At 42.8% G+C, this 7,394-nt stretch overlaps 1 protein-coding gene across 7 annotated transcripts in view; it reads right to left on the reverse strand.

Annotated features, from left to right (window-relative positions):
• KIAA1217 (KIAA1217 ortholog) overlaps positions 1 to 7,394 on the reverse strand; it is a 914,794-nt gene that overhangs the window by 32,910 nt on the left and 874,490 nt on the right. The gene's annotated exons all lie outside the window — the stretch shown is intronic.

A 7,394-nucleotide genomic window follows, 5' to 3' on the forward strand; every position in this document is an offset into this window, starting at 1 on the left:
AGAGAGAGAGAGAGAGAAAGAGAGGGAGACCGACCTGTGGTGCAGTAAAACGAGAAGCCCACATTGATTAATATCAGGCTTCTCAACTTTAGCATTTGACATTTTGGGCCCGCGTAATTCTTCGTTGTGGTGTGAGGAAACTGCACGGTAGGATGTTCAGCAGCCCCCTGGCCTTCATCTACTCAATGCCAGTAGCAACCTTGCCTACCCCAACTTGTGACAAACCAGAATGTCTCCAGACCCAGACACTGTCCAATGTCCCTGGGGAAGGGCGAGCAAAATTGCCCCTAAATGAGAACCTCTGGTTTATACTGATTGTCCCATCAACAAGGATGAGCGCTTTCTTCTCCAGGCTACCAAGTGAAGAAATGACTGCAGAAAACAAAAATGACGACAGATGTGGTGTCTGTGGATAGAGGGGGATGCTAGCTCCAAGAGAGGGAGATCGAGGTCTCACCCTTGAGAAAACAGTAACCTCCTTGGGCACATTACTAACCCCATCCTAAACACCTACACATCTAAAAGAGAAAAATCTCTCTCGAGGAAGCAGGGAAAAAGAACTTTCGGAAACGCAGACCGTTTCGGAAATGGCGACCACTAGGGGGCGGTAAGTGAACAGCGATCCCACCTCCTGGAGCCCGGAGTGTGGAAGGAATGCACCGCGTCATATGCAAACAGATGGCCCTGGAAGGCCCTTTCCACTTAGGTGGGCAAGTGGATAGAGCTCTGGGTCACATGGCAGCTGCGGGAGGGGTTCAGGCAGGATGCCACATGTATTCAACAGGATCCCAGGGAAAATGACAAATTCCTCCACTGCAAGAAGTGGGATGGAGTTTTTGGTCATGTCTTTCATTCTGTTATGAAAAATAAACCAAAATTGCTTGTGGTCATTTCAGATGAAATGATGCTACTTCAGGACCAGAGAGGGAAAGCCTCATCTGCTCATTGTCCACGTCTGTGAACTATGGAAAGGGGCTCAGTGTTCTGTGAACATACCCGCGGGAAACTTCCTACAGCTATTGCATTCTTGACAGGAAGAGATTGTGCCACCCCACTGAAGGGCTCTAAATATGGTAACTTCGTGTGGAAAAGTTCTTTTCCATTGCATAACCAAACAGAATGACTTCCTGCATTGACTGGACACAGTGTCCAGTCCTGCAAAGCTTTGCTGGAAGAGCTAAGACACAAATATTATCCTGGTTCCGTTAACAACCAACATGTCTGTCAGTGTGTAATTAATACTGCAAGGGACTGTCAGCTGACTCAAAGTCAGCCTGCCTAGAATTCTGTTTTCATCTCTTCTATACAATATACCTCTTGGATTTCACAACCTTGCACACAGAGGCTCTTAAACTTCACAGCTTTGTGGAATATACAGAAATGTATATTGATACGATGGTACACAACAATGTCACTTCTATGCAAATGTTTATGATACCTATTTTAGATAAAACATTAAAATTCAAATTTATTAATTCAAAAATGTAAGAGAGACATGGGGCTAAAATGAATGCTGGAAATACATTTTTGACATGGTAATCAATATGACTTTTGAAATACCAGCTTCGCTCCACAGAATGTCAGATATTCATAGATGTTACAGTTTATAGCATTCTATTTGTTTAAGTTGCTTTTCATCCTAGTGTTGTTAAAAAGAAGCATCCAGTTTGTTGGAATATATTTCACCTGACTATTATTAGAAGACCAATTATTATTTTCATGTAGAAATTATCTAGACCCAATTTCTTTTCATAGTTTTATTTTTTATTTTTAGACAAAGTCTATCTCTGTCACCCAGGCTGGAGTGCAGTGGCCCGATCTTAGCTCACTGCAACCTCCGTCTCCCGGGTTCAAGTGATTCTCTTGCCTCAGCCTCCTGAGTAGCTGGGATTACAGGTGCCCGCCACTATGCCCAGCTAATTTTTGTATTTTCAATACAGATGGGGATTCGCCATGTTGGCCAGACTGGTCTCTAACTCCTGACCTCAAGTGATCCACCCACCTCGGCCTCCCAAAGTGCTGGGATTATAGGTGTGAACCACTGTGCCCGGCCCATCTCGTCATAGTTTTAGACCCAAATTTAATCTCTCTGCCTTCTGAATGGCTCGCCAGTAATTCAACCTAACATGAGTTGAATATAAGTCTCCACAAGGAGGCTTATATTCTAGTGCTTGGAAGAAGAAGGACAAGGAGGAAAAGGAGAACGAGGAGGGAGAGGGGAAGGAAAGAGGGATATTGCTGTTCTGGTATTCCAGAGTTGAAATTCCTGGCTTTTAAAAAATAAGCTCTTTTTAAAAATCAACGCATACTAGTTGTGAGTTTTGAGGTACATGTGATAATTTAGTACACATAATTTGTACAGATCAAATCAGTGTACTTGGGATATCCGTCACCTTAAATATTTGTCTTTTTTTCATGCTAGAAACATTCTAGTTCTTCTCTTCTAGCTATTTCCAGCTGTCTTTTATAACCTGCTCTCTTGTCATTCAGATCTAGCCATCCAATCAGTTAATCTGCTTTATACCTTATAGAAGGAAAATTTACACTACCATTATTAAAAGGATATATATGTATATAGTTATTTTTAATTGCTTTTTTTTTTTTTAAACAGGGTTTTGCTCTGTTACCCAGGCTGGGATGCAGTGGTGTGATCATGCAGCCTTGACCTGCCAGGCTCAAGCCATCCTCCTACCTCAGCCTCCTGAGTAGCTGGGACCACAGGTGTGTGCCACCATGCCCGGCTAGGGTTTAGTTTTTATTTTTAATTTTTATTTTGTAGACATGGGGTCTCCCTATGTTCCTATGTTGCCCAGGCTGGTCTTGAATTCCTGGGCTCAAGCGATCTTCCCACTTCAGCCTCCGAAAGTGCTGGGGTTGCAGGCAAGAGCCACTGTGCCCAGCCAAAAGGATATATATTTCAAAAGGTGTTTTAAAGAAAAATTTTGAGAGCTAGTCGTAGGTGGTGAATACCATAGGACGTTTTGCATTTGACTTCATTCTTACTTTCACTGCTTGGTTCAGGCCTCATTGCCTTTTGCCTGACGGAGACAGTAGCTTCCCATATGGTCTCCTAGTCACTGATCTATTTTCCCCTCAATCAGTCCCGCACATGATCACCAGAGGGACCTCGCTCCAATACAACTCTAGCTTTGCTACTTCCTTGACCAAAAACAAAAACCAAAAAAACCCAAACACTCAGTGTCTTCCTCATCGTTCTAGGCAGTAACTCTCAAATGTGAAGGTGCTTCAGAATCACCAGCTTTGTTTGTAAACTGCAGATTCCTAAGCTCCATCCACAGAAATTGTGAATCCGGGGTTGAACCCCAGAACTTTCAAGAAAAGCCAGAAATCCAGATTTCTCTTAAAGAATCTTCCAATCTCTGTAGGCACAGCCCAGACAGGCATCAAGCAGGTACGTGAGGCCTTGAGTATGGTCTAAGATACAGGAAGTCAGTGTGCAAATGGAATGGCACTCCCCAAATATGGGATGTGTATCTTGCACCCAACTCTCCTGCCTAACTGGACTGCTACCCAGTTCTCCAAAGACATCTTGCATTTTCCAGGCCAGAAACTTGTTGGTTTGCAGGGTTCTACTGCCCGGAAGTCCTTCCCTGTCTAGCCTCTCCTGATGCAATCTCCCCATCTTCGAGGCCATCTCAGTTGAGTTTAACCATTTCTTTCTTTTTTTAGAGATTGGGTCTTGCTCCAATATCCATGCTGGAATGCAGTGGCGCAGTCATAGCTCAATGCAGACTTGAACTCCTGGGCTCAAGCGATCTTCCTGCTTCAGCCTCCTGAGTAGCTGAGATTACAGGTGCATGACACCACACCCAGCTGATTTTTTATTTTTAGTAGAGACAGGGTTCTGCTATGTTGCCCAGGCTGTTCTTGAATTCCCGGTCCCAAGTGATCCTCCCACCTCAGCCTCCCAAACTGCTGGGACTATACGTGTGAACCATTGTGCCCAGCCTAACAAACCATTTCTGAAACTACTATGTGCTAGATACTGTGTGTGGCCTGTAGGTCATACAAAGAATGACTTCATTCAGGTTAAGTCTTCCTGATCCCTGGGTTAGTCTCTCTTTTGTGTGGGTAAAACTGGTACCTGTAAATCCCGTGTTTGGGGCTATACTCCTATTTATCAGGTTGGCTTTGCTAGACTGAAGATTCTTAAGGGCTCTTTGCATATCTTACTCATCTGTGGCCTTCCCACAAATCCAACCAGATAAAGCCTTCTTATGATATGTTCGTTCCATTACTTTTTCTATCTCATTCCTATGCTAGGCTGTAATCTCAGAGTATTATTGAGATTAAAGATGACTTTTCTGGCCAGAAGTGATAATTATTTCAGCTAACCAATAAACACAATTTTTTTAAAAAAGAAATTTACTGACCAGGCACAGTGACTCACGCCTGTAATCCCAACACTCTGGGAGGCTGAGGCAGGTGGATCACCTGAGGTCAGGAGTTTGAGACCAGCCTGACCAATATGGTAAAACCCTGACTTTATTAAAAATACAAAAATTAGCCAGGTGTTATGGCGTGCACCTGTAATCCCAGCTACTCAGGAGTCTGACATAGGAGAATTGCTTGAACCCAGGAGGCGGAGGTTGCAGTGAGCTGAGATCATGCCACTGCACTCCAGCCTGGGCAACAGAGCAAGACTCCATCTCAAAAAAAATTTTTTTTCATAATTTTGTTGGAAAATTTATATAAACGTTATTAAAAGGATATATGTTTTTATTTTTATTTTTACTATTATTTTTTGAGACGGAGTTCTGCTCTGTCACCTAGGCTGGAGTGCAGTGGCACAATCTCAGCTCACTGCAACCTCCCCCTCCTGGGTTCAAGCAATTCTCTTGCCTCAGCCTCCTGAGTAGCTGGACTATAGGCATACACCACCATGGCCAGCTATGTTTCTTTGTATTTTTAGTAGAGACAGGGTTTCTCAATGTTGGCCAGGCTGGTCTCGAACTCCTGACCTCAGGTGATCCGGCTGCCTTGGCCTCCCAAAGTGCTGGGATTACAGGTATGAGCCACTGTGCCCAGCCAGGATATGCATTTTAAAAGAAGTTTTAAAGAAGAATCTGGAGACCTAGTTTTAGATAATTGGGCTGTCACAAAAACATTTCAGACAAATAACAGCCTTACCAACTCATGGTGGGTGATTAACTCTGCCTATAAATGTGTGAACTAAGTAGAATTTTGGAAGCTATTTTGAGATGTGGATGAACAGTGGCCTGATTTAATTTATTAGGAAAAGAATAACTCAAATTGAAGTTTTTTTTTTTTTTTTTTTCTCCCCTCTAGACTGCTGAGAGGGACACTCTAATTTTAATCAAACACATTAGGTTGGTATCCAGGGCGATATGAGCCACAGCTCCAACAGGAGATAGGTGATTGAACACAATGCTTTCCATCATGGAAACCTCTTCTCATTATGGCCATGAGAAGAGTTTGCAAATTGTTCCCTTGCAATCCCAATTTGAGAGATTTAAGTTTTCCAAGAAACAAGAGAATTATCAACACTGGAGAAACCCCTCAAAATTACTATTCATTATACTAAAAGGTGAGATAGTTCTATGATAAATCTTCATTGCATACCAAAATATACAATTACCATAAAAGATGTGCCTGCCTGCTGATGGGGGAGTAATAAAATTCTGCTCATTTCAATAGTAGGAATTGATAGATGCTTTCAATAAGAATCTTAAATAACATTCATAACAGCTAAGGAAGCATCTTTCATTCGGGATCAGATACCCTTTACATTTAAATTCTTCTTTTGCGATTTTAACTACAGTTGAATAATAGGAAGATAATTTTAGTGCTGTGTTATTTTGCCTATTAGTTTTAATTTATTGAGATGAAATATAGCCTTCCTATTTGTCACTGGGTTTTGCCATTTACTCCTTTTAATTTTGTGTATTGCTGAGCCCTGGAGGAGAGAGTATGAAGCTGCAACTCTCTCTCTCTGTTCTTTTTTTTTTTTTTTTTTTTAAGATAGGATCTCCCTATGTTATCCAGGCTGGTCTCGAACTCCTGGACTCTAGCAATCCTCCCGCCTCAGCCTCGCGAGTAACTGGGACTACAGGTGTGAACTACCATGCCCAGCAATGCTGCAGCTTTTAAAGAAATGCAGTCACCTGAGGACCACTGAATTTCCTGGGCCTCCATGGAAAGGTGCTGAAGTGTCCACATATACCACCATCAGCAGAACTCTAACTTATACACAGTAGGTGCTCAATAAAGAGAGGGCAACTGGGAAGGACCTCCTTCTTAGCAACGATAATTTTCCTTTGCAGGTGAAACAGCTCAACATGCAAGTGACTGGCACTCACCACAACTTCTTGATGATCCTCTCTTCCTCATGAAGATATTTTTGTCTCTCTTGCTCCACCAGGACGCGCTGTCGCTGCACAGGATCCTCCAGTCTCTTCATTGTTTCTATCACTTTGCCACTGATTTCCAGCTCGGCCTTCTTCATCATCGCCCTCAGCAGTTCCTGGTTCTGCAGCTGTGAACACAGAAAATCAACTTCAGTGGGCTCTGCCTGCATGAAATGGAGGTGAGTAAATGCCTTGAAGTCTTCAGAACACTTTGGGTAGACAGCCCTGTGGCTGAATCTTTACTTATTTCAGTGAGAAACGAAAGGGAGCAAAGACTGTACATAATGTGGCTTCTTCCACCAACATCTGAATTTTGGCAGCCAACTGACAACCAGACTGCCTGCAAGACAAAGGATCCTTTTTCTACTCTGGTCAATGCATCACGGACAACAGGCATAAACTCTCATTGACGTATCTTTACAGGGAGCACCACAGGGCACCTGCTTGGGAGCCAAGAAGACTTTGGGTCAAATCGCATACTCTCTCCCTAGCCCACTGTGAGACTTTGGGCCCATTACTTAGACTCCCTTGGTCTTCGTTTCCTTACCTCTAAGGATGGGGAATCCACTTTCCTTGGCCATTCTTGAGGGCTACATGAAATACCACATGGTATAGAACGGGAACTCAACACATGGTGATTTGGCTATGAAATATATCAGTATCAGTTCAAAGAGGGTCCGTGTCCTTCTCATTCATATGATTCCACGTACCACGTACCACAAAATCACAGACCCTTAAAACATAGGACTTTAATGTTGGCAATGATAATGATTCTAGATGAGTCCAGGGTTCTTGGCAATTTATGAACTTCTCTAGATTGGAGGTAGGCTACCTGTATACAGAAGCTCACAATTTCCAAACAGTTTCCAGAACAATTCCAGCAGATCCATCAAGTGAATTCATTCAATCAGCCTCCACAACAATAATGATATTATGCCTAGTATATCATCCCTAAAGTTCCACTGAAATATCATTTAACAAATTTCAATGGTTTCCTTTGTTTTC

This window comes from Mandrillus leucophaeus, unplaced genomic scaffold (assembly GCF_000951045.1).
Source record: "Mandrillus leucophaeus isolate KB7577 unplaced genomic scaffold, Mleu.le_1.0 Scaffold394, whole genome shotgun sequence".
Taxonomy (NCBI): Eukaryota; Metazoa; Chordata; class Mammalia; order Primates; family Cercopithecidae; genus Mandrillus; species Mandrillus leucophaeus.